This window comes from Culex quinquefasciatus, chromosome 2 (genome assembly GCF_015732765.1).
Source record: "Culex quinquefasciatus strain JHB chromosome 2, VPISU_Cqui_1.0_pri_paternal, whole genome shotgun sequence".
Classification (NCBI taxonomy): Eukaryota; Metazoa; Arthropoda; class Insecta; order Diptera; family Culicidae; genus Culex; species Culex quinquefasciatus.
The window spans coordinates 72238604-72266429 of record NC_051862.1 but is presented as its reverse complement, the minus strand read 5'-3'; the positions used below and the strand labels follow the sequence as shown (position 1 = coordinate 72266429).

Below are 27826 nucleotides of genomic sequence, written 5' to 3'. Positions count from 1 at the left end.
GGAATGTGGGGCAACAAGTTTTCTAAATACATGTCTAGGAAATGACCCAGAGTCCCATCCTAGAAGGATTTTAAATTTATTGAATATTTGAATTAAAATATTTGAAGTTCAAATATTTCTGGAATTTTTTCTCCACATGGTCTCATGCCAAGTTGTATTTTTATGTTCCAGGAATGTAGGGCAACAAGTTTTGCCTAAATACATGTCCAGGAAATGACCCAGAGTCCCATCCTAGAAGGATTTTCAAATTTATTGAATATTTGAATTAAAATATTTGAAGTTCAAATATTTCTGGAATTTTTTCTTCCACATGGCCTCATGCCAAGTTGTATTTTTATGCTCCAGGAATGTAGGGCAACAAGTTTTACCAAAATACATGTCCAGGAAATGACCCAGAGTCCCATCCTAGAAGGATTTTCAAATTTATTGAATATTTGAATTTAATATTTGAAGTTCATTTCTGGATTTTTTTCCACATGGCCTCATGCCAAGTTGTATTTTTATGCTCAAAATGTAGGGCAACAAGTTTTACCAAAATACATGTCCAGGAAATGACCCAGAGTCCCATCCTAGAAGGATTTTTAAATTTATTGAATATTTGAATTAAAATATTTGAAGTTCAAATATTTCTGGAATTTTTTCTTCCACATGGCCTCATGCCAAGTTGTATTTTTATGCTCCAGGAATGTAGGGCAACAAGTTTTACTAAATACATGTCCAGGAAATGACCCAGAGTCCCATCCTAGAAGGATTTTCAAATTTATTGAATATTTGAATTAAAATATGAAGTTCAAATATTTCTGGAATTTTTTTCCTCCACATGGCCTCATGCCAAGTTGTATTTTTATGTTCCAGAAATGTAGGGCAACAAGTTTTGCCTAAATACATGTCCAGGAAATGACCCAGAGTCCCATCCTAGAAAGATTTTCAAATTTATTGAATATTTGAATTAAAATATTTGAAGTTCAAATATTTCTTGAATTTTTTTCCTCCACATGGTCTCATGCCAAGTTGTATTTTTATGTTCCAGGAATGTAGGGCAACAAGTTTTGCCTAAATACATGTCCAGGAAATGACCCAGAGTCCCATCCTAGAAGGATTTTTAAATTTATTGAATATTTGAATTAAAATATTTGAAGTTCAAATATTTCTGGAATTTTTTTCCTCCACATGGCCTCATGCCAAGTTGTATTTTTATTTCCAGGAATGTAGGGCAACAAGTTTTGCCTAAATACATGTCCAGGAAATGACCCAGAGTCCCATCCTAGAAGGATTTTTAAATTTATTGAATATTTGAATTAAAATATTTGAAGTTCAAATATTTCTGGAATTTTTTTCTTCCACATGGCCTCATGCCAAGTTGTATTTTTATGTTCCAGGAATGTAGGGCAACGTTTTGCCTAAATACATGTCCAGGAAATGACCCAGAGTCCCATCCTAGAAGGATTTTCAAATTTATTGAATATTTGAATTAAAATATTTGAAGTTCAAATATTTCTTGAATTTTTTTCCTCCACATGGCCTCATGCCAAGTTGTATTTTTATGTTCCAGGAATGTAGGGCAACAAGTTTTGCCTAAATACATGTCCAGGAAATGACCCAGAGTCCCATCCTAGAAGGATTTTCAAATTTATTGAATATTTGAATTAAAATATTTGAAGTTCAAATATTTCTGGAATTTTTTTCTTCCACATGGCCTCATGCCAAGTTGTATTTTTATGCTCAAGGAATGTAAACAAGTTTTGTCTAAATACATGTCAGGAAATGACCCAGAGTCCCATTCTAGAAGGATTTTCAAATTTATTGAATATTTGAATTAAAATATTTGAAGTTCAAATATTTCTTGAATTTTTTTCCTCCACATGGCCTCATGCCAAGTTGTATTTTTATGTTCCAGGAATGTAGGGCAACGAGTTTTGCCTAAATACATGTCTAGGAAATGACCCAGAGTCCCATCCTAGAAGGATTTTCAAATTAATTGAATATTTGAATTAAAATATTTGAATTAAAATATTTGAAGTTAAAATATTTCTGGAATTTTTTTCCTCCACATGGTCTCATGCCAAGTTGTATTTTTATGTTCCAGGAATGTAGGGCAACAAGTTTTGCCTAAATACATGTCCAGGAAATGACCCAGAGTCCCATCCTAGAAAGATTTTCAAATTTATTGAATATTTGAATTTAAATATTTTAAGTTCAAATATTTCTGGAATTTTTTTCTTCCACATGGCCTCATGCCACGTTGTATTTTTATGTTCCAGGAATGTAGGGCAACAAGTTTTGCCTAAATACATGTCCAGGAAATGACGCAGAGTCCCATCCTAGAAGGATTTTTAAATTTATTGAATATTTGAATTAAAATATTTGAAGTTCAAATATTTCTGGAATTTTTTTCTTCCACATGGCCTCATGCCAAGTTTTTTTTTATGCTCAAGGAATGTGGGGCAACAAGTTTTTTCTAAATACATTTCTAGGAAATGACCCAGAGTCCCATTCTAGAAGGATTTTCAAATTTATTGAATATTTGAATTAAAATATTTGAAGTTCAAATATTTCTGGAATTTTTTTCCTCCACATGGTCTCATGCCAAGTTGTATTTTTATGTTCCAGGAATGTAGGGCAACAAGTTTTGCCTAAATACATGTCCAGGAAATGACGCAGAGTCCCATCCTAGAAGGATTTTTAAATTTATTGAATATTTGAATTAAAATATTTGAAGTTCAAATATTTCTGGAATTTTTTTCTTCCACATGGCCTCATGCCAAGTTTTTTTTTATGCTCAAGGAATGTGGGGCAACAAGTTTTTTCTAAATACATTTCTAGGAAATGACCCAGAGTCCCATTCTAGAAGGATTTTCAAATTTATTGAATATTTGAATTAAAATATTTGAAGTTCAAATATTTCTGGAATTTTTTTCCTCCACATGGTCTCATGCCAAGTTGTATTTTTATGTTCCAGGAATGTAGGGCAACGAGTTTTGCCTAAATACATGTCCAGGAAATGACGCAGAGTCCCATCCTAGAAGGATTTTTAAATTTATTGAATATTTGAATTAAAATATTTGAAGTTCAAATATTTCTGGAATTTTTTTCTTCCACATGGCCTCATGCCAAGTTTTTTTTTATGCTCAAGGAATGTGGGGCAACAAGTTTTTTCTAAATACATTTCTAGGAAATGACCCAGAGTCCCATTCTAGAAGGATTTTCAAATTTATTGAATATTTGAATTAAAATATTTGAAGTTCAAATATTTCTGGAATTTTTTTCTTCCACATGGCCTCATGCCAAGTTGTATTTTTATGTTCCAGGAATGTAGGGCAACGAGTTTTGCCTAAATACATGTCTAGGAAATGACCCAGAGTCCCATCCCAGAAGGATTTTTAAATTTATTGAATATTTGAATTAAAATATTTGAAGTTAAAATATTTCTGGAATTTTTTTCTTCCACATGGCCTCATGCCACGTTGTATTTTTATGTTCCAGGAATGTAGGGCAACAAGTTTTGCCTAAATACATGTCCAGGAAATGACGCAGAGTCCCATCCTAGAAGGATTTTTAAATTTATTGAATATTTGAATTAAAATATTTGAAGTTCAAATATTTCTGGAATTTTTTTCTTCCACATGGCCTCATGCCAAGTTTTTTTATGCTCAAGGAATGGGGCAACAAGTTTTTCTAAATACATGTCTAGGAAATGACCCAGAGTCCCATTCTAGAAGGATTTTCAAATTTATTGAATATTTGAATTAAAATATTTGAAGTTCAAATATTTCTGGAATTTTTTTCCTCCACATGGTCTCATGCCAAGTTGTATTTTTATGTTCCAGGAATGTAGGGCAACGAGTTTTGCCTAAATACATGTCTAGGAAATGACCCAGAGTCCCATTCTAGAAGGATTTTCAAATTTATTGAATATTTGAATTAAAATATTTGAAGTTAAAATATTTCTGGAATTTTTTTCTTCCACATGGCCTCATGCCACGTTGTATTTTTATGCTCCAGGAATGTAGGGTAACAAGTTTTACCAAAATACATGTCCAGGAAATGACCCAGAGTCCCATCCTAGAAGGATTTTCAAATTTATTGAATATTTGAATTTAAATGAAGTTCAAATATTTCTGGATTTTTTTTCCTCCACATGGCCTCATGCCAAGTTGTATTTTTATGCTCAAGGAATGTAGGGCAACAAGTTTTACCAAAATACATGTTCAGGAAATGACCCAGAGTCCCATCCTAGAAGGATTTTTAAATTTATTGAATATTTGAATTAAAATATTTGAAGTTAAAATATTTCTGGAATTTTTTTCTTCCACATGGCCTCATGCCACGTTGTATTTTTATGCTCCAGGAATGTAGGGTAACAAGTTTTACCAAAATACATGTCCAGGAAATGACCCAGAGTCCCATCCTAGAAGGATTTTCAAATTTATTGAATATTTGAATTTAAATGAAGTTCAAATATTTCTGGAATTTTTTTCCTCACATGGCCTCATGCCAAGTTGTATTTTTATGCTCAAGGAATGTGGGGCAACAAGTTTTGTCTTAATACATGTCTAGGAAATGACCCAGAGTCCCATTCTAGAAGGATTTTCAAATTTATTGAATATTTGAATTAAAATATTTGAAGTTCAAATATTTGGAATTTTTTCTTCCACATGGCCTCATGCCAAGTTGTATTTTTATGTTCCAGAAATGTAGGGCAACAAGTTTTGCCTAAATACATGTCCAGGAAATGACCCAGAGTCCCATCCTAGAAAGATTTTCAAATTAATTGAATATTTGAATTAAAATATTTGAAGTTCAAATATTTCTGAATTTTTTTCTTCCACATGGCCTCATGCCACGTTGTATTTTTATGTTCCAGGAATGTAGGGCAACGAGTTTTGCCTAAATACATGTCTAGGAAATGACCCAGAGTCCCATCCTAGAAGGATTTTTAAATTTATTGAATATTTGAATTAAAATATTTGAAGTTCAAATATTTCTGAAATTTTTTTCCTCCACATGGCCTCATGCCAAGTTGTATTTTTATGCTCAAGGAATGTGGGGCAACAAGTTTTGTCTTAATACATGTCTAGGAAATGACCCAGAGTCCCATTCTAGAAGGATTTTCAAATTTATTGAATATTTGAATTAAAATATTTGAAGTTCAAATATTTCTGGAATTTTTTTCTTCACATGGCCTCATGCCAAGTTGTATTTTTATGTTCCAGAAATGTAGGGCAACAAGTTTTGCCTAAATACATGTCCAGGAAATGACCCAGAGTCCCATCCTAGAAAGATTTTCAAATTTATTGAATATTTGAATTAAAATATTTGAAGTTCAAATATTTCTGGAATTTTTTTCCTCCACATGGCCTCATGCCAAGTTGTATTTTTATGCTCAAGGAATGTAGGGCAACAAGTTTTGTCTAAATACATGTCTAGGAAATGACCCAGAGTCCCATCCTAGAAGGATTTTTAAATTTATTGAATATTTGAATTAAAATATTTGAAGTTCAAATATTTCTGGAATTTTTTTCTTCCACATGGCCTCATGCCAAGTTGTATTTTTATGTTCCAGAAATGTAGGGCAACAAGTTTTGCCTAAATACATGTCCAGGAAATGACCCAGAGTCCCATCCTAGAAAGATTTTCAAATTTATTGAATATTTGAATTAAAATATTTGAAGTTCAAATATTTCTGGAATTTTTTTTTCTTCCACATGGCCTCATGCCACGTTGTATTTTTATGTTCCAGGAATGTAGGGCAACAAGTTTTGCCTAAATACATGTCCAGGAAATGACCCAGAGTCCCATCCTAGAAGGATTTTTAAATTTATTGAATATTTGAATAAAAATATTTGAAGTTCAAATATTTCTGGAATTTTTTTCCTTCACATGGCCTCATGCCAAGTTGTATTTTTATGTTCCAGGAATGTGGGGCAACAAGTTTTGCCTAAATACATGTCCAGGAAATGACCCAGAGTCCCATCCTAGAAGGATTTTCAAATTTATTGAATATTTGAATTAAAATATTTGAAGTTCAAATATTTCTGGAATTTTTTTCTTCCACATGGCCTCATGCCAAGTTGTATTTTTATTCTCAAGGAATGTAGGGCAACAAGTTTTACCAAAATACATGTCCAGGAAATGACCCAGAGTTCCATCCTAGAAGGATTTTTAAATTTATGGAATATTTGAATTAAAATATTTGAAGTTCAAATATTTCTTGAATTTTTTTCATTCACATCCAAATTTTCTTACTCCAGGAATGTAGGGCAGTAAGTTTTGCCAAGAAACATGTCCAGGTAATGTTAATTGTTCTTTTTTTTGAATTTTTGGATTCTCTCTTAAAATTGTTCCTAGGATAACCATGACAAGTTATCCCGCATGCTATAAAGATGGCCGCCATAGCGCTATAAATTATTCCTAGGATAACCATCTGTAGGATAACTTTTCCCACCTACCGGCAAGCGCACAGCTTATTCCCTAGTGACTGCAGTGCTCCCAGCAGCAGCTGCCAGGACGACATTCCAGGCTTGAGACCAAGTATTTTTTCACTCTATTTAGCACCATGGTGAGTTGGTGGAGAAAATGGAACAAAACGTGGGAAAAAGAAGGGACTAAATGAAATATATTGGGATGTGAACACCTAGAAGTGTTGAAGAACCAATTATTACAAATTTAACTGAAATTCAAGTTAATTAAAGTTAAATTCAAGTCCAAGTCCAAGTCCAAGTCCAAGTCCAAGTCCAAGTCCAAGTCCAAGTCCAAGTCCAAGTCCAAGTCCAAGTCCAAGTCCAAGTCCAAGTCCAAGTCCAAGTCCAAGTCCAAGTCCAAGTCCAAGTCCAAGTCCAAGTCCAAGTCCAAGTCCAAGTCAAGTCAAGTCCAAGTCCAAGTCCAAGTCCAAGTCTAAGTCTAAGTCCAAGTCCAAGTCTAAGTCTAAGTCTAAGTCTAAGTTCAAGTCCAAGTCTAAGTCTAAGTCCAAGTCTAAGTCCAAGTCCAAGTCCAAGTCCAAGTCCAAGTCTAAGTCCAAGTCAAGTCCAAGTCCAAGTCTAAGTCTAAGTCTAAGTCCAAGTCCAAGTCCAAGTCCAAGTCCAAGTCCAAGTCCAAGTCCAAGTCCAAGTCCAAGTCCAAGTCCAAGTCCAAGTCCAAGTCCAAGTCCAAGTCCAAGTCCAAGTCCAAGTCCAAGTCCAAGTCCAAGTCCAAGTCCGAGTCAGTTTCTCATCTTGGTTTAAGAAAGACAAAACAAGATTTACACCGGATTCGCTTGGGAAAAAGGGGTTAAACGGGGGTGGATTAAAGTGTGATCCTCGCGAAAGAAGAACAAAAAAAAGCGAACATCCAACAAGGACACCGGCGAAACTGGGTGAGATAAATTCCTCGCAATAAATTATGCTATCTTTCCTAGTTTTATGTTTTATTAAAGACCTTTTATCCGACCACAGAGATGCACATCTCTTCCAAGGGGTGGAAAAGAGGTGAAAATAGATTTTTCATCCCGAGTCTGGGGGAAGAAACGCGGACGGGGTTCAGGATAAACTGAAACTGACAGGACAAGGCCAGCCTTGTGACCAGTTGCAGCACAGAAGAAATGGAGGATGAGATAAATGAGCTTCAATCGTTGAGTTGCTCTGCTGGACTTGTACTAGTCACGTGTTGAGCTCAGCTGAAGGAATTTGTAACTGTCCAAAGATCCTCTGGTGCAAAGGGTTCCGTTGGGACCATCGGATTAGAGTATTTTTACCCCGGGAATGAAATATTTTTGGGGTTGGCTAGCTTTTTTGTAGCAGGATTTGCGAGAAATTGATTGCAACAGATGGGAAAGATGTTCAAAATGTTCACTCATTTATCTTAGAAATTTTGGATTTTTTTTTTCTAATTAGTGACGGTAATCCTATTAAAGTAAAAATATTCTTACTTATTCACTAATACTTCAATCATTGAGTAGTTTTTCCCCCATTTTCACGACCATCCAAAAACGTCCAGGTGATTATGTCGTCCGAATATGTCAAGTCATTATTATCAATTTCTGTAAAAGCGATTACCCGATTATGATCTCACCTCACTTCGATTCCGACTCCATTTTCGTTCCATTTCCACGTTCCATCAATCTTCCCCAGGGGGTGCCGGATTTTCCCCTTTTTATGTTGACACGAACGACAAGAACGTCCAACCTGGCTGAAAATTGTTGACGACGATAATGATGATTACGATTACAGCCCTTCCCTCAACAGACAGTAGTTTTGTTCGCGACCCCCAACCCCTCTTTCGATGGCATTTTTAGGACGCTTTTCCTAGACATTTAGGAAAAAAGTAATCCCTCAACTGCTTTCCCAAGTTTTTTTAAATTAAAACAAAATCTTTTTAAGTTTTTCTAAGCTCAAAATTAAACATTAAAAAACTTTTTTTTTAAATTATTGACACATGAAGGTTAACAACCCTCATCGACATTTGCTGGGTAATGATAGCCCTTCTGGATCGTAAAGCCGGTTCGAGCCCCCCTCGTCCATCGCGCAGTTTAATATCTTCTTTGACACCCCCGTCGCCCGTGGAAGTGGCAATATTGTCATTATTTGCTGTTGTGCCTTTTCCGGCCCAACTCCACCCGGGGAGGAAGTGCCATTAGTGAGGATTATTTTTTTTGCTTCTTTTGGATTGCCCACCTTGAATAGTTTTTTTTTCACAAATCGTTAAGTCAATGGGATAGTAAACGTAGAGTGCTATTTGGGGAGATTATGTGTTTGATGAGCTCAAAATTCACTCTTTTTCATTTTTTTTTTTGAATTTAATGGATTCTTTGTGGTAAAAATGTGTAAATACTGTTATTGTTCGAAAAAGTAGAATTCTCGAGCCACATGAGTGGCTTTAATTATGGACGCTTCATTACAAAGTTATTCTCAATGGTTTGATTTTAAAGTGTAAAATGATTTACCAGCTCAAAATTAATTCTCTGTCCAACGGTATTTTTTTAACAGATTGTTGTCTGTTTCATTTTAAGAGTAAAAACTAACTTAATCCACCTATGTGGTAGATGCCTTCCTCACTTTTTACCAAAAATAGGTATATGAGTGGTTTCATCATTTTTTAGATCCAGAAAAAAAGAACACAATGTATAACTTATGTGGTAATAACTCGATACAGGGTTGTCAGTTCTTCAATGCTTTGGACTCATTGCAAAGGCCTTTCAATTGTCTAACCAACGATGGGTCGGATGATGGATCCGGACATAGTTTACATACATTTAAGTGAGATCCGGCTTCAAAAAAGTAAATAAATATCACTTAAGTGGTCATAACTCGAGACAGGGTTGCCAGATCATCAATGTCTTGGACTCATTGGAAAGGCCTTTCAATTACCTAACCAACGATGGGTTGGATGATGGATTCGGACATAGTTTACATACATTTAAGTGAGATCCGGCTTCAAAAAAGTACATAAATATCACTTAAGTGGTCATAACTCGAGACAGGGTTGCCAGATCATCAATGTCTTGGACTCATTGGAAAGGCCTTTCAATTACCTAACCAACGATGGGTTGGATGATGGATTTGGACATAGTTTACATACATTTAAGTGAGATCCGGCTTCAAAAAAGTACATAAATATTACTTAAGTAGTCATAACTCGAGATAGGGTTGCCAGATCATCAATATATTGGACTCATTGGAAAGGCCTTTCAATTACCTAACCAACGATGGGTTGGATGATGGATTCGGACATAGTTTACATACATTTAAGTGAGATCCGGCTTCAAAAAAGTACATAAATATCACATAAGTGGTCATAACTCGAGACAGGGTTCCCAGATCTTCAATGTTTTAGACTCGTTGGAAAGGCCCTTCAATTACCTAACCAACGATGGGTCTGATGATGGTTCCGGACATAGTTTACATACATTTAAGTGAGATCCGGCTACAAAAAAGTACATAAATATCATTGAAGTGGTCATAACTCGAGACAGGGTTGCCAGATCTTCAATGTTTTGTACTCATTGGAAAGGCCTTTCAATTACCTTACCAACGATGGGTCGGATGATGGATCCGGACATAGTTTACATACATTTAAGTGAGATCCGGCTTCAAAAAAGTACATAAATATCACTTAAGTGGTCATAACTCGAGACAGGGTTGCCAGATTTTCAATGTTTTGGACTCATTGGAAAGGCCTTTCAATTATCTAACCAACGCTGGGTCGGATGATGGATCCGGACATAGTTTACATACATTTAAATGAGATCCGGCTTCAAAAAGTACATAAATATCACTAAAGTGGTCATAACTCGAGACAGGGTTGCCAGATCTTCAATGTTTTGGACTCATTGGAAAGGCCTTTCAATTATCTAACCAACGATGGGTCGGATGATGGATCCGGACATAGTTTACATACATTTAAGTGAGATCCGGCTTCAAAAAAGTACATAAATATCACTTAAGTGGTCATAACTCTAGACAGGGTTGCCAGATCTTCAATGTCTTGGACTCATTGGAAAGGCCTTTCAATTACCTAATCAACGATGGGTCGGATGATGGATCCGGACATCGTTTACATGCACATAATTGAGATCCGGGTATTTGTGAAAACACATTTTTATGCATAACTTTTGAACTACTTATCGATACTTCAAACAATTCAATAGCGATGTATGGGACCCTAAACCAAGTCGAATGCAACTGGTTCGATCAAAATCGGTTCAGCCAGTGCTGAGAAAACTCAGTGAGAATTTTGGTCACATACATACATACACACACACATACACACACACATACACACACACATACACACACACAGACATTTATTCAGTTTTCGATTCTGAGTAGATATGTATACATGAAGGTGGGTCTAGGAGCTTTTAATAGAAAGTTCATTTTTAGAGCAGGATTATAGCCTTACCTCAGTGAAGAAGGCAAAACGAGAAAAAATGTCAAAATAATAAGCACTGAAATCTGGGTAATTCTCTACCAACTCACACGAAATCGGGAAAAGTTGCCCCGACCCCTCTTCGATTTGCGTGAAACTTTGTCCTAAGGGGTAACTTTTGTCCCTGATCACGAATTGTTTTTTGATATCTCGTGACGGAGGGGACGACCCTTCCATTTGAACATGCGAAAAGAGGTGTTTTTCAATAATTTGCAGCCTGAAATGATGAGATAGAAATTTGGTGTCAAAGGGACTTTTATGTAAATTAGACGGATTTGATACTGAATTCCGAAAACGTATTTTTCATCGAAAAACACTAAAAAGTTTTAAAATTCTCCCATTTTCCGTTACTCGACTGTAAAAAATTTTGGAACATGTCATTTTATGGGAAATTTAATGTACTTTTCGAATCTACATTGTCCCAGAAGGGTCATTTTTTCATTTAGAACAAAATTTTTTATTTTAAAATTTCGTGTTTTTTCTAACTTTGCAGGGTTGTTTTTTAGAGTGTAACAATGTTCTTAAAGTTGTAGAGCAGACAATTACAAAAATTTTGATATATAGACATAAGGGGTTTGCTTATAAACATCACAAGTTATCGCGATTTTAAAAAAGTTTTGAAAAAGTTACTTTTGCGTTTCTCTTTGTTTCGTCGTCCGTGTCTGTCGCGGGTGACCATGAACGGCCATGATCGATGACGACCAACTTTTTAAAACTTTTTTCGTAAAATCGTGATAACTTGTGATGTTTATAAGCAAACCCTTATGTATACATATCAAAATTTTGTAATTGTCTGCTCTACAACTTTGTAGAACATTGTTACACTCTAAAAAATAACCCTGCAAAGTTAGAAAAACACGAAATTTTAAAATGAAAAATTTTGTTCTAAATGAAAAATGACCTTCTGGGACAATGATTCGAAAAGTACATTAAATTTCCCATAAAATGACATGTTCCAAAATTTTTACAGTCGAGTAACGGAAAATGGGAGAATTTTTAAAATTTTTTAGTGTTTTTTCGATGAAAATACGTTTTTCGAATTCTGATTACGCCATCAAATCGGGCGTCTAATTTTTCATAAAAGTCCCTTTGACACCAAATTTCTATCTCATCACCGTTTCAGGCTGCAAATTATTGAAAAACACTTTTTCGCATGTGCAAAATGGAAGGGGTCGTACCGCCCCTCCGTCACGAGATATCAAAAAACGGACCTCGGATTCGTGATCACGGACAAAAGTTACCCCTTAGGACAAAGTTTCACGCAAATCGAAGAGGGGTCGGGGCAACTGCTGTGTGAGTTGGCGGAGAATTACCCATCTGCTATACCATTTCTTTTTCTGAGCAGTCCTCATCAATACCTACAACTTTGCCGATGATACCAAATGGATCATGTGGCAGTGCGTGGCCGAATGGTTACGCTGTCCGCTTTGTAAGTGGATGATTCTGGGTTCGATTTCCATCTGCTCCAACCTTCCATCGGATGAGGAAGTAAAATGTCGGTCCCGGCCTTGGTTGTTGTTAAGCCGTTAAGTCATTCCAGGTGTAGGAGTCGTCTCCATGCCATAAGTACAAACAACACACCAAACCAAGCCTGCTCCGGTGGAATCGCTGGCGGCGGTTGGACTCGCAATCCAAAGGTCGTCAGTTCAAACACTGGGGTGGAAGGTTCCTTGGAGTAAAAAGAGGTTCGGGTGCTCTCCCCATTCAAGCCTTCGGACTCCTAGGTTCGAGCAGAAACTTGCAATAGAGACCACAAAAGACCCGGGGGTCGTTAATGTGGATGGTTTGATTGATTTTGACCAAATGGATCAAAATATTCCTTTAAAAGTAACAGATTTTCGAATATTTACATGTCATTTTTGTATGGACAGCAGCCAAAATTGTATGGAGATTTGTACGGGTGAATCAATCACACAAAATGGCTTCTTTGGTCATAGGGAACGCCCCCACAAAATGTGAGCCAAATAATAAAATTCAAAAAAATCCATTTCAGGTTTTGGTAGAGAACTGCTTATAACTTATTTTATTGCATTTATTTCTAAATGGGCCACTTCAGCCTTAACTATTTGTAAATTTTGGTTTTTGAGACCACATTTTCATGAATTTATTAACTTTTTTTCATTTTGACAGAAGCTTTACTATTATACAACTTATTAACAAATATTAAAGATTTTGCTGGATGTATGAAATTTAGTTTTTTTTAATTCTTCCTCCCTCCTCGACTTGGACTAGGCTTGGGAACAAAAACTTTGAATGAATATTGCAGCTTTAAAAAAAAATTGAAACTTCTTCAAAGGTAGTTCCATTTTAACTTACAGTCATCCCACATATTCGGAACACCCTCAAATTCGGAACACTTTTATGAAAATTTGTCAAAAGCATGCCAAAAGTAGCTTTTCTGCCGACCTTACTATTTTTAGAACCTTCATTTGGACATTATCTTGCTATTTCACTAGTAAAAGTAGTACTTTTAGACCAAAAAACTTCATTCCAAGACTATTTTGTCCAGAGCAGCAAAACATTGCCTCTAAATGGCCTGTTTCATAATTGTGGGATGTTATTGTGCCTCTCACAATTGTGGAACACCTGAATTTAACTGATTGTTTCACAAAAAAGTTATCAAACCATGTATAAAACATCACCAAGCTTGAGTGTCATTGGTTTCAGTGTGTGAAGTCATTATTTGGTAATAAATATGTACTCCTGGAGAGATCCAAAGTGTGTTTACATTCGTAAGAAAAAAGTGTTCCGAATTTGTGAATTTCAAGGGTCATAGTAATTCTTCAAAAACTTCATATAAAAGTTAAAATTTGTAGATGTTCGATACAGCATTCGAAAGATCGCAAGAAAAGCTTTCAAATGAAGGTAAAAGCGAATCATTAAGTTCAATTATCGATGTGCTATGATTATTTGAACATTTGCCGATCTGGAAACCGTTCAGATGTGGGATGATTGTATTTTTCAGTATCAGGAGAAGATCATACAGTTTTAAAATGATATTTTTGCAATTCTGTTGTGAAACTACTTACTTTTCCTGTAATTCTCGGACGACGAAACAGCCTTCTTTTCTCTACCAAAAGTAACAGAATTGAATAGTAATCCTTTTCAAAACAAATGCTGAAAAGTTCTACTTTTCAGCACTGAAACGGATGCAAAAGTTTTCAGCACTTGTTTGGAATAGTAATACGTTTCAACATTTTGTTGATTTAAACGATTTATTGACTTAATATATAACACTTATAATTTTGAATAAGTAAACAATTTTACCTAATAAATTAGTTCACTTTTACTTGTTCAGAATTCTAGCAATTTATTTCAAGGTTTACAAAGTTAGACAAAAAAGTTCAAAATATACATTAAATCTATTTATGGAAACAGGAATTTTTATTTAAATCAACTATCAAATTGAATATTGGCAGTTTCTACAGGAACCTTATAACAAGTGGTAAGATCGAAAAAAATAGTTGTATAAATCCTAAAAGGTTTCTGATTAACCAATTAAATAATAAAATCGTAAAAAAATCAGCTATTTGGAATCATTTTTTTGAAAATTTACAAGGGAGAAAATTTTTTTTTTGAATCAGATAATTTATTTTTGAAAATTTTAGCTACAGTATGTAAAAAAAGTATTTACACCCCTTGGGCACTATGCACATTTTGTGATGAAACATGTAAAAAATTAAAGTTTGACAGGAACCTAGTACTACGTTTTGTTCAGAAACTCATGCCAAACATTTTGCTACAAAAAGCTCATGAAAAGATGATTTCTATAAAAAGTTATATAACAAATACTATTACGAAAATAAAAAAGGTGCAAAAAAAGTTTGTATACCTTTCGAAAAATTAACATAAATAATGTTATTTGTTGACAAATCACCATAAATCCAGTCTCCCAACTCCAAATAGGCATCCATGACTGATTAAAAAATAATTTGGATTGAATATAAAGTTAACTAACTACTTAGTATAAAAGTTTATATAACTCTGGAAATTCTATATAAAACTTATCTAAACTTAATTTTGCAAACTTTCAATTCAACTAAATGTCAATATATTACCATAGAATTGCTAAATAAACATTTTGGAGTGGGTATAACACCGTTTTGGGGGTATTTGTATCGATAGAATAGATTTTTCGTTGGAATTTCGTACCAACCCGGAATTACGTCGTCGGAAAATCCGCCGGCATCTGAACCGGTCCACAATTCACAAGTTTACCTATGTGGCATCAGAAAGGGCATAAAATTTCCGATCTTTTGATACCCATACATCCAGGTTTTCTATAAAACCCACGTTTTATATGCGCAAAATCAAACATTTTTTTAGTAAAATCCCAGTATCTCGCCAATAGTTCATTTTAGTTTGAGGTTTACATTGATTCTTAGGTAAAATTATCCGGGAGACAAGATGGTGAAAAAAAAAATAAAAATATAAAGTACTGGTCAAAACTGAATATTTAAACTTGAAACGTTAAAAAATAATATGAGGGGGCATTTAAGGGTTGAAATTTTATTTCTATCAAATTCTTAAATAAAAATTTGGATTTTTTCAGTGACCCATTTTTTTTATTCATAACTTACCATTTGTCAAAGAAACTAAATCGTTCAACAATCTTTTCTCGAGTTACGGATTTTGGAATATTTACATAGCATGGAGAGCTAAATTCGACATGTATTTGAGCGAGTTGTGGCGCTATAACCACGGCAAATAGTGTCCAGGGCATTCGTGGAAATACAATGTCCCATCCCAGAGGGTTCCGGAGTACCAAACCTTCTTAGCATGGTGCTCCTAACTAATACAACTTAAATTTCGGAGCGTATGGTGGTGTGTCCCCACGCTTCTGCCTCCCCTGTCGATTCAGAATTGTGTTGTTCGAATACTCAGTGCTCAAACTCAACCCAATTACGAGTCATCTCTGCGATACGGCTTTACGCAGTAGGCCTGGCTGCTTTAACTCTTGTGATGTTTCAATGCATTCCGATGCAATGGCGCACTACAAATGTTAATAAATGACAAGAAGAGTGCTAGGCGTCATCCCTAAGGCACTCTCCAGGATCCCATCGAAAGATTGGCTGCGCTAGGGTCTGATTAGATTAGATTAGATTAGAGAGCTAAAATCGACATGTGCCGAAAAAATATCTTCTTGCATTTTATTGCATAAACTCTTTATTGATTCTTTAATATTTAATAAAATTTAATTTAAAAAAGAAAATAAGAAGCATATTTTATCGTCGAGTGTATGTTGATTCAACAGAATTTAAACTTTTTATTGCAGACTCAAACAAACAGCAATTCCATTTGAAAAAAGGCCTAAACCAAAAATAGTTCTTCGATTTCGTATTTTAACTACGATTTTTTTTTGAACCCAAACATATACAGGTCATCGCTTAAATTTTCAATTTTTCGCAGTTTTAGTGAAAACTGTTGATGTATTCGTCATTTTCTCGATTTCACGCGGGTTTAATTATTTTGGCCAAGGAACACCCGGATAAATTTTGAGCCCGATCGGAGAACTTTTTTCGGTTTAGGGTCTTTTCAAATGGAATTGCTGCAAAGTTTTACATTGATAAAAGTTAATGAAGCATATTATGTTGTAGCTTTATAGTAAGCAAATTAGTCACTTCTAAAAGTTTTGTAAACATAATTTCGAGAATAGATTTTCTGATAATTTGTAAAGTTGTAACTAAGTGCAATTGAAGGATATGATTCAAATTACAACACAACGATAAATAAATTTGTTATGAGATTAGTCAAAGATATTTTTTCCGAATATTTCGAATAATCAAGTTTAAACTGTTGACATTTTTTTCTAAATAAAAAGTTTTTATTGAAGGTTCCACAAATATTTAAAATGGTCAAAAAATCGCAACATAATAATTTTTTTAAGAATCAATGTTTATCAAACCAGTTTAGCTCAAAAAGTATCCATTTGTTACAGTGTACTCATTGTTATTCTTCCACCTATCCCCAGTCGTGACAGGTCGTGACCACTCCACAATGATTTGCAAACCATGCAATCCCTTCATTTGACATGGTTCCGGCCCAGTTTGCATATTTATGCACGCGTGCCCATGCCCACAACAAATCCAATTTCCCTCCCCAACCCCTTAGTCCAGAAAAGTCTTGTCCGACCTATCAACAGGGAAATCTTCGGCTGTCACTCACATTCCCCACATTTTGTGGCCCGGGTGTTTGTGTGCGGTCTCCAACTCGGAAGAACCCATTACCCGCCAATAAGCCCTGGTCTCGTCCGCCGAGACACACACGGATCACGACAACGACGATGATAATAATAATAATGACGGAATAAAATAATTTGATTTATGATGCATGTAAAAAGCGTCGTGACTTTGGAACAAATCGATGACACCCGACCAGTACGACTACGACTAGGACATCAATGAAGAAAAACGACGATGATCAGGATGAATGGGTTCAAACAGAGGGTCGCTAGGGTAGGATTAGAGAGGACGCTGGAGAGGTAAAAACATCGCCATTTCGACGTCGTCGTGCTATCTTGTCGCACCCGCCATTTTTACGTTCCGAGAAAAACGCGTTTTAATGTTTGACTTTGAATATTCAAAAACGAAAGCACGCAATGTAAACAATAACAAACACGTTTTGCTTGGCTCACCATTCTGTGCATTGTCCCAAAGTTTGGTTGAAGTTGGTTGCAGGAGTCCCTAGTTATAATTACAAATGTTTACGGTAGTCTAGCTTGTACGTGCGACAAACGCATCCTGACTTTCCTGGCCTGAAATCCCTTTGGCCTTTTGTCGCACTTACATCAATTTTCATGGAGTGACAAGATAGCACGACAAGATTGAAACTACTTTCATATGTAAAGTGACAAAAATGCACGGAGTTTTTTCGGTTTTTGTTGAATATCTCAGGATTGAAATCGAATTTAGGGGATCTGTGAAGGTCAAAAGGTGAGGCATTGTGAGCTGCACAAAATGGCGTTCTTAACTCAATTTGGCCCAAAATGCACGTACGACAAGTTAGCACGATGGCGACGATTTGGTATGCATGTAGTTTGGAACCGCACTCTGTTTAAAATGAAAGGGGTTGGGGTTTATTGGGATCTAATTTTAATGTTGTTTGGATTGCTTTCCCTCTCATGTTTCCAATTTTTGAGTTGTTTGCCACTTATTTAGGAGATATAGAAAAATTGTTAAAGAGTTGTTCCTAATTGTCCAGAGTTCAAGAGTTAATCAAAAGTTGCTAAAGAATTTTTTGAAAGCTTTAAAAAAATCATTGAAAAGTAGTTGAAAAGGTGTTCTAGAGTTGTTAAAGAGTTATTTAACAGTAGTTCAAGAATTTTTTTTGAAAATAGTAAAAAAAAATTGTTCAAGATTTGTTAAAAAGTTGTTCAAGAGTTCTTAAAACCTCGTTCATGGAACTTGTTCAATAGTTCGGTGCTGTCGTGCTATCATGTCGCACCCGCCATTTCGACGTTTCGAGAAAAACGCATTTTAATGTTTGACCTTGAATAAACAAAACCGAGAGCACGCAATGTAAACAATGAAAAACACGTTTTGTTTGGTTGACCATTCTGTGCATTGTCCCGAAGTTTGGTTGTATTTGGTTGGAGTCCCGAGTTATAATTACAAAATTTGTAATGTTTCATGTTTATGGTAGTCTAACTTGTACGTGCATCAAACGCATCCTGACCTGAAATCCCTCTGCCAATTGTCACACTTACATAAATTTTCAGAGAGTGACAAGATAGCATGACAAGATTGAAACTTCTTTCATATGAAAAGTGACAAAAATCCGCGAAGCTTTTTTGGTTTTCATTGAATATCTAGGGATTGAAATCGAATTTTGCGGATCTGTAAAGGTCAAAAGGTGAGACATTGTGAGCTGCACAAAATGGCGTTCTTAACTCAATTTGGCCCAAAATGCACGTACGACAAGTTAGCACGACGGCGACGAGTTGTTGAAGAGAACTTGTTCAATAGAGTTGAAGAGAAAATTGGTTCAATGGTTGTTGAAGAGTTATTTAGCAGAGTTACTCTATAGTTATTCAAGTTTAATTTATAAGTTGTCGAAACATTGTTCAAAAGATGATAAAAATTTTCGGAAATGTTGAAGATTTGTTGAAAATCTGTTCAAAAGATGTTGATCAATTGTTCAAAAATTAAAGAGTTGTTCAACAGTAGTTCAATAGTTACTCTACAGTTGTTCAAGATATTTTTTCAAGTTGTAGATTTTTTTTAAATGTTTAAATTTTTTTCAAGGAATGTTGAAGACTTGTTCAAGATCTATTGTAAAGATGTTGATCAATTGTTCAAGATTTATTCAGCAGTAACTCACAAGTTGCTAAAAGTTTTTTAAGGGTTATTTCCAGTCGTTATACACAGAAAAAAATGATGGTAATATTCATCAGGGAATCGTGACAGATTTTGTGTCAAAATAAACTGCGTTGTATTACGTCAGAAATTGGTGAATTTTCATCACTTTCTTGTGTGCTTTCATCATTTTTTAGGTAAAATAGCTCAAAAAGAGGTAATATTTAACCAACCAAATTTTAAACCTTTCAAAACTCAACTTTTTTTCTGTGTAGACTGTGTGCTATCTAAGGACGCGTCTGCTGTAAAAATGAAAGGATTTGTTACACGTTAGCACATAAGAGACGATATGATCTAAATAGTTGCTTTAGTTGTTTAACAGTTGTTCAACAGTTGTTCATGAATAAGTTAACTCCAAAAGCTCTTTAAAAAATTAAAAGTGATTTAAGAGTTGTTCAGCGGTCGTTTAAGACATGTTCAACAAATGTTTACCAATGGTTAACAATCTGTTCAAGAGTGGTTGAAGACTAGTAATTGTCAAAAAGCCTTTTTGAAAGTTGTTCATCAATTGTCTAACAGGTGATTAATAGTTGTTCAAAAGTTGTTCAACAGTAATTCAACTGTTGTTACTACCCGAGCATGGGTAAATAACAAGGGAAATGCGTAATAATACCTTTCTCTGGTATCAATACCAAATTTTGGTATTCCTGGACCCTTTAAAATTTGTCTTAAGGATTATGCAAGAGCATAATGTGCTATCATACCAATTAAAGGTATTGTTTTGATATTGCAAAATTGCAGAATTTGTCAATGGTCGAACACCACATATTGGTATTCTTTTGGTATTACAGTGTTTTATCAAATTCCTCTGAAACTATGGGAAAATTTTGACCAATTTTGACAAAATAATTAATTTTGCGCAATTTAATTAATTGAAAGCGAATGCTTTCATTCAAAACCGGAAATTTCAAATTTGATTTTAAACATTTTTGATATACCCCCTAAAGAAATGACTTGAAATTGTGGAAAAAAATTCTTAGTCAGGATGGCACATTTTGGTATTAAAGTGTTTTATCAAATTCCTCTGAAACTATGGGAATTTTTTTCATAAATTTTGATGAGATAATTAATTTTGCGCTAAAATTACTTGAAACCGAAAAATATTAGAGCTGATTTTAATTTTTTTATATACCCACTAAGATGTTTTTTTATAACTTGAAATTACTCTAAGTTGAGATAACCATTTGAATATAACCTTTGAAAAACGAGTTAATCGACAGATCATTGAATTTTGGAGAATTACAAACCGGTTTCATTTTAATAATACTTATTTTTCAATCTTGTTATTTTTCAGAAGCTTCAAGAACTTCAAGCACAGGCCGTTCATCCATGACAAATGCATTCGATGTGGTGAAGAATATCACTAAGAACAACATGGAATCATCAGGTGAGTAGATTTGGCTGTTGCATATGGATAATTTCTTTTAAGTTTTTTCATTAACTGCAACTGTTGCACTAAAAATGGTATGAAAATACCAAATTTAGGTATTACTTGGGCAAATAACAGGGACCAAAATGTGCTCTTGGTTGCCCAGTAATAGATTATAAAATACCATGAAATCATACCAAAATTATGTATTTGGAAGACCACAGGAATACCAAAATCTGATTTTCCAAGGGCGCGGTAATACCTAAAAATAAAACCATGGCAATACCAAGTTTTGGTATTCAAGCAATGTTCAAAAATCCAGAAGACTTCAACTTGGTATTGAAATGGTTTTATTTTGAGGTATTATTTTACCCTTGGAATAACATGGTTTGGTATTGTTGTGCCCTTCCACATACTAGACTTTGGTATGATTTCATGGTATTTTACCATCTATTGCTGGGCAACCAAGGGCACATTTTGGTGTCTGTTATTTGCCCAAGTAATACCAAAATTTGGTATTTCCGTGTTATTTACCCCTGCTCGGGTAGTTCTAGATATGATCATCAAATGTTATTCAAGATTAGTTAAGAACTGTTCAACAGTTGTTTAATACTTATTTAACAGTTTTTCAAAGAGTTATCCAAGAGTTCTCCAAGAAATGTTGAAAAGCTGCTTTAAGTTGTTCAACGGTTCATCAACAGATGTTCAGCAATCGTTATATATGCTCCATAACTGTTAACGGTTAATAAGAAGCTGTTCATGAGGTGTTCATACAATTGTTCAAGATTTAATCGAAAGTTGTTCAACAGTTATCCAAGAGTTGTCCTAGAAATGTTAAAAAATGTTTAAAAGTTATTCAACAGATGTTAAGAAATCGTTCTAGATTTATACAACAGTTTGTTTGAACTGCTCAAGAGTCGTCAACAATTGTTCAAGAATTTTTCAAAAGTTGTTCAAGAATTATTTGAGAGTTGTTCAGCAATCGCTCTAGATATGATTTACAGTTGTTCAACGGTTTTATAAAAGCTGTTTAGTTGTGGTTAAAGAGATGTCCAAGAGCTGTTCAAGAATTGATTGACAGTTGCTCAAGAATTTTTCAAGAACTGTTCAACCTTGTGTTCAACATTTGTTTAAAAATTGTTTGGAGTTGTTCAAAAGTTTCTTATCAGATGTTCAATAGATGTCGTTCGGGAAATTTTCAAGGTTTTTTTAAAAGTTGTTCGAGCTTGTACGAATTGTTCTTTAAGAGTTGTTTAGAAGTTATTTAACAGTTGTCCAACAGTTGTCTAACAGTTATTCAACGGTTGTAAAGAAACTGTTGAGTAGTTTTTTTCAAGAGCTGTTTAAGAATTATCCGACAATTGTTCAAGAGCAGTTCAACTGTTGTTTGAGAGTTGTCCTAAAGATGCTCAACAGTTGTTGTAAAGATGTTAAACAGTTGTTTGAAAATCATTTTCAAGATTTTTTGAAAAGTTGTTCAAGATGTTTACAAAAAAGTTGTTCAAGAGTTGTTCAACAGTCGTCTTACAGTTGTTCAAAAATTGCTCAACAGTTGTTCAGGAGTATTTCAACAGTAATTTGAATGTTATCAAGTCCAGTGAAGCTCCAAACTCCCCTACAGACCGAAAGCATCGCGGGGAAGGTCAGGCGGACAAGTGAGTGATAGAGCAAATGGTACAAACGAGAATCTATGCACCTCCATGGTACATGAGCAGAGATAGTGCCAGCAGATAGCCGCCATCCAAACGCACATGATGATGCTAATACTGATTCGAGGGGAGGGGGTTTAAGGGAGACGGTCCGGCACATGATAGTGACGAAGAGAGTGTTGAACGCCCAGAGAGATAGAGAGAGAGCGCGTTTATGTACTTATTATCATGTTTGGATTTATACTAGTGGACCGAGAATTATTACGATTTGTTCGTGCTCGTGTCAGATATTTATGAATGCAAATGTTTAGTTTATAATCGCTGCAAACGACGACGACGACCGGCCCGCGGTGTTGCACGTCCAGACGCCGCAGACCGTCCCGTCGGTGATGTCAAGTGTTTGGCGGCGGTGCGTGACGTGAATTGATTGGGGAACATCGCGCGCAATTTTATACTTTGCTTGTTGGCTAAATTTGTTAGCGGGCTGGCAAAATGGGACAGCAATTGATTGCAGTTTGCAAAAGGTCTAGCCGCGGAGTCGCGGCATTTGGAATTGTTGTGAAGCAGGTGATTCTAGAAATTTGTTTAATTTTTGACTGACTTTACATGATTCAAACAGCCGGCTACGCAACTATCGTAAAATGGTGATAACCTTTTTCGTCCAGTCATCGATGAATTTGAACTTTCACAATTCGAATAACCATAGAAAGAATATTAATATAGTGTTTAAGTGTGTCAAACCAGTTTTGAATCCACAGTCGGCTATGAAGTTATAGAAAAATCATGCAAGTAGTTAGTTTATACTCGTGGCAATAATTTTCGTAAATAAATCTGGAGAAAAAATTTACGAATCCACCCTGTTGGATCGAAATAATAAATTTGCTATAGCCGTTAAACGCCGCGTGCCGTAAAATCACTTTTCCCTTCCAACCTTTCTACTAACAGGAAAATGCAAGAAAATAAAAAAAAGCTGCAGATCGTAACTCCCACGGGATCCTTTCCGTGAAGTGCTGGGTGCTGGGTGTGCGAGTAATAATTATTGTTATTATTGCGATAAAAAATTAAAATTAATTTCCTATTTACGATTTTTTATTGGTGAGGGAGAGGTGGAAAATTCCGAGAATTTTCGCTCAAAAAGGGTCGTTTTTTCCAGGATCAAGGTACGTGCACATAAAATGTCCAACTGTGACGGAAGGGAAAATTACTCTTCAATGTTTCCAGTTTGGTGATTCTTCAGCTTTTCCTGGTTGCAAAACTGTTTTCAAATTGTGAGCAGCTGGGTTGAAGTCGCAATTGATTTGGGATATTTTATCATTTTATAATTATTCTTCATTAAATTAACTTGATTTTTCTGTTCTCATTTTGTGGAACACACTAAATTTCCAAAATTGATTCAACCCTTATTCCCAACCTCGAAAAACTTTCCCAATTCAGCGACACTAACAAAAAAGAAAAAAAAACAACGAAAAATTAAATTTCCCGCCGGCGAAATATTTCCTCCTCAATTGCCACTTTAAAACTTCATTTCGCTTTATGTGGATTTTTCACTTGCTGCTTCCGCCAAGGTTCCGCGAGCTCTGGTGCTGGTCATGATGAGTATTTCAAAAAAAAAAGGCAGTTAGACGTTGCCAAAAGACTTTTTTTTTCGCGGGAAAGGAAGAAGAGAAAAATTGCACATCTTCAAGTATTTGCCCTCCACGATTTTCTTGCACACAAGTGGTTGCAATATTTGGCAAATACTTGCAAGTCAGCTTTTTTTTAAGGGATTTTACATTCGTTTGCTTTCTGTTTTTCAGTTTTAATGGGGGAATCTGAGTAAAATTATGTATTTCTTTAAAACATGAAAACATGAAAACATGAAAACATGAAAACATGAATACATGAAAACATGAAAACATGAAAACATGAAAACATGAAAACATGAAAACATGAAAACATGAAAACATGAAAACATGAAAACATGAAAACATGAAAGCATGAAAACATGAAAACATGAAAACATGAAAACATGAAAACATGAAAACATGAAAACATGAAAACATGAAAACATGAAAACATGAAAACATGAAAACATGAAAACATGAAAACATGAAAACATGAAAACATGAAAACATGAAAACATGAAAACATGAAAACATGAATACATGAAAACATGAAAAAATGAAAACATGAAAACATGAAAGCATGAAAACATGAAAACATGAAAACATGAAAACATGAAAACATGAAAACATGAAAACATGAAATAATGACGAAAACATGTTTTCATCTTTTCATCAAATTTAGTATTTAGAGCTCATTTCACTCCAAACCACCTCTTTTCATCCTCCTTCCAGCAACTTTATTAACGAACTTTTCATTTACTTTCTACTTGCAGGGCCCTTCACCGGTCATTTCCCGGTCGTCCATGAAACGCCGACCCAACCAAGTTGAGAAAAAAACCTGCCAACGCAGCCGTCTCGCAGCGTTGAAGTAAATTTCGGTGAATAATGAGTACGCAGCCAACGAACGGTTGCTGGCGAAAAATGGGCTCCCCTAACGAGGGTGGTTTGATGCCGTAATAAATAAATTACGCCGAGCCAGACGCAAAATTCACCCTCTCTCGCAGTAAGAGAGAGAGCCCGGTCTTGTTCAGGAATCGCGAAAAATCGAGGGAAAACGAACCAGCCTGACTGCAAGATTGGCGTGCGTGAGAAAGGTGAGTAATTTGTCAAGATGAAATTGACGGAAGGGCGCTTTGGAGGAAACTAGATTACGTGAAAAGTTGATGTTAGAAGGTACTCGGGGACGCTTAATGCGTTTAAGTTCAGGACGGTGAAACGCTTAATGGCAATTGAAGATACTGGAGGGCGCTTCAGGAATATAAGGAAACTTGATCACAATTGATACACAGTTTAAAATACAAGCTATAACTTTTGAGACGCTTAAAAATGCTTCAGGTGCTCAAGGGCACTTAAAGACTTGAGACGCTTAAAACACTTGAAGAAAATTAAACGCCCCGAAGGTATTCGAAAACATTTAAGTGGCTTCAAGACACTTGACCAACACAGAACGGCCGTTGATGCACTTTAAAGGCACTGAATGACACTTGAGAAGCTTAAGAACACTTGAAAACATAGAACGATGCCTGAGATGCTAACAGACACTTGACGGCACTTGAGATGCTTGATGACACTGGAGCAGCTCAAGGGCGTTTGAAGACACTCGAGACGCTCAAAGACACTTAAGAATACTTGAATACACAGAATGGTGCTTGAGACGCTTAAGGACACTTGAAAACATAGAATGATACTTGAGACGCTAACAGACACCTGATGGCATTATAAACACTTGAGGACACTTGAAGACACAGGATGATGCTTGAGACGGTTAAGGAACACTTGAGACACTCAATTATACTTGAAGACACAGGGTGATACTTGAGTCCTTTAAGGACACTTGACGACACTTGAGACGCTTACGGACACTGAATGACATAGAATAATTCTTGAGACGCTTAAGAATAATTGAAAACACAGAATGCTGCTTGAGACGCTTATTAAGCGTAATAATACTTAATAATATTTCAAATCGCTCGAAGACAATTGAAGACACTTGACGGCATTTAAGACGCTTAAGGGCACTTGAAGACACAGGATTATGCTTGAGATGGTTAAATCTCCTTGAAAACATGTAATAATGCTTGAGACGCTTAAGGATACTTGAGACACTCATGTAAACTTGAAGACACAGGATGATGTTTGAGACGCTTAAGGACACTTGACGACACTTAAGAAGCTTGAGGACACTTGAAGATATAGAATGATGCTTGAGACGCTCAAGAACATTTTATGATATAGAATGATGCTTTAGACGCTCAAGAACATTTAATGATATAGAATGATGCTTGAGACGCTCAAAAACACTTTAAGATCCTTCATGAATCAATTAAGATACAATACACTTGCAGATTCTTGAGACACTTAAGGACACTTGATAACATAGAGTGAGGCATGAGACGCTAACAGACTCTTGACGACACTTGAGATGCTTAAGGACACTTGAATACACAGGATAATGCTTACGACGCATAAGAACACTTGAAGACACTTAAAGCGCTCAAGGACACTTGAAGACTTTTGAGACGCTTGACGGCTGTTGAGACACTTAAGGACACTTGAAGACACTTGAGACGTATAAGTTTTCACGCTTATGGACACTTGACGACATAGAATGATTCTTGAGACGGTAACAGCCATTTGAAAAACACTTGAGATGCTTAAAGACACTTGAGGACACAGGATGATGCCTAAGACACTTAAGAACACTCGAAGACACTTGAGGCACTCAAGGGAACTTGAAGACACTTGAATCAGTTAAAGGCACTTGAAGAAATACAATGATGCTTGAGACGCTTAAGGACCTTTGATGCTATAGAATGATGTCTGAGAAGCTAAAAGACATTGGAAGCCACATCCCGAGCAGACGGAAATAACTTGGGAAGGTCAGTTTTTGATATTGTGAGAAGATCGAAATATGTTATTGGGATGATCGGATTAGTTGTTAAAATAACAAAAATCAATAACAAAGATTTGTTCGAAGAATAACTTAATTTGTTATTATGTTGTTATTGCAATAACAAACCAATAACACAGAAGGAATCATGAAGGAATAACAAGATTTGTTATTTTGTGCGGAGAGGTGGAGCAGCATAATAACAAAAAATGTTGTTGAACTGGTATGTCTCCATAACAAAAAAAGTTATTGTTTTGGTTTATTTGTAATTTGCAAATAAACCTGCAGTTGCCATAACTCCTCTGTACTAGTCAGGGCTGCAGGTTCGGGTACCTCCAAGCGACTTTGAATCCATACTTTGAAGACAACTCCGACTCTGGATGCAGGATATGACGTCAACGACGACTTCAGTTCTCTAAAAATACCCGACTTCACAGATTCCGACTACAAGTAAAAGTTGCTGAAAAATTGCTGAATCCGATGCAGTCTCAGAGGTCTCACTCCAGCTCGAACTTCAACGTCAGCTCCGACTTCCTGGCTCTGTGAAAATAATAACAGTTTTTGTTATTCACACATCAAATATTCTCAATAAATAAATCAATTCCGTTAGGGAATATAACAAAATTTAAAAATAAAGAACTCTCAAAAGTTAATTTTATCAGATTAATTTTAGCTTGAAACCCCATTTCATGGTGAAATAAATGACCCCGATAAAATTGGTCAAAATTATTTCATAGTTCTAGCCAATTTTAGTAAAACCCCTTAGGCAGTATATCAAATAATAAAAAAAATCAACTCTCAAAATTTCAACTTTTCAGAATAATTTTAGCTTAAGGACCCCGTTTCATGGCCAAAATAATGACCCTGACGAAATTGGTCAAAATTATCCCATAGTTCTAGCGAATTTTAGCAAAGTCCTTTAGGGGGTGTATCAAATCATAAAAAAAATCAACTTTCAAAATTTTATTTTTTCAGAATAATTTTAGCTTAAGGACCCCATTTCATGGCCAAAATAATGACCCTGACGAAATTGGTCAAAATTATCCCATAGTTATAGC

General features: G+C 35.4%; 1 protein-coding gene across 1 annotated transcript in view; it reads left to right on the top strand.

The window, feature by feature from the left end:
• LOC6049887 (nyctalopin) overlaps positions 1-27826 on the top strand; it is a 312902-nt gene that overhangs the window by 121013 nt on the left and 164063 nt on the right. Inside the window, exon 3 of the mRNA XM_038252989.1 lies at positions 24652-24972. The gene's annotated coding sequence lies outside the window, so the exon portion shown is untranslated. The remainder of the gene's footprint in view (positions 1-24651; positions 24973-27826) is intronic.